Source organism: Octopus bimaculoides, chromosome 11 (genome assembly GCF_001194135.2).
Source record: "Octopus bimaculoides isolate UCB-OBI-ISO-001 chromosome 11, ASM119413v2, whole genome shotgun sequence".
Classification (NCBI taxonomy): Eukaryota; Metazoa; Mollusca; class Cephalopoda; order Octopoda; family Octopodidae; genus Octopus; species Octopus bimaculoides.
In genome coordinates, this window is record NC_068991.1 from 44052265 (window position 1) to 44052909 (window position 645).

Here is a 645-nt window from a genome sequence, read left to right on the forward strand (position 1 = left end):
ATGACCTCACACTGCAAAGATCACATCACAGAAGATCGAAGAGCTTGGTTGGGAAAAAATCCCTCATCCACCTTATTATCCCGACCTTCCTCCTTCAGACTACCATTTGTTTCGTAGTTTACAGAATCATTTGGGGGGACATATCTTTCGCAAATCAGGAGGTCGAAACTGACATTTCAGAGTTCTTTGCTTTGAAACCAAAAGAGTTTTACATTGATGGGATTAAAAAGCTTGTAAATAGATGGAAGGAAGTCATAGATAATCAGGGAAAGTACATTGATGATTAAATTTCAATTAAATATAACATTTGATCACTTGTTTTCTTTATTCAAAATTCAGACAGAACTGATGGGATGACATGATATATGTGTGTGTGTGTGTATGTATATATGTATATGTGTGTGTATGTATATATATGTATATGTGTGTGTGTGTGTGTGTGTATACATATAAGAGGAATGACCACTAGGTGGACTCTACATATGTGTGTGTATGTGTATATACAGGGTGTCCACAAAGTCTGGCTACATGGAGTAAATAAAATCATAACATAAACAATTAAATATAAGAAATAATAATTTCTTAAAGTATGTGTCAATCACCATGTACCCAGACTTTGCGGACACCCTGTATATATATATATAT

At 34.3% G+C, this 645-nt stretch overlaps 1 protein-coding gene and 1 long non-coding RNA gene across 3 annotated transcripts in view; one reads left to right on the forward strand and one right to left on the reverse strand.

The window, feature by feature from the left end:
- Positions 1-645, forward strand: part of LOC106879834 (DNA repair protein XRCC3) — a 200197-nt gene that overhangs the window by 176019 nt on the left and 23533 nt on the right. The gene's annotated exons all lie outside the window — the stretch shown is intronic.
- LOC128249080 (uncharacterized) overlaps positions 1-645 on the reverse strand; it is a 171930-nt gene that overhangs the window by 43130 nt on the left and 128155 nt on the right. The window lies entirely within an intron of this gene.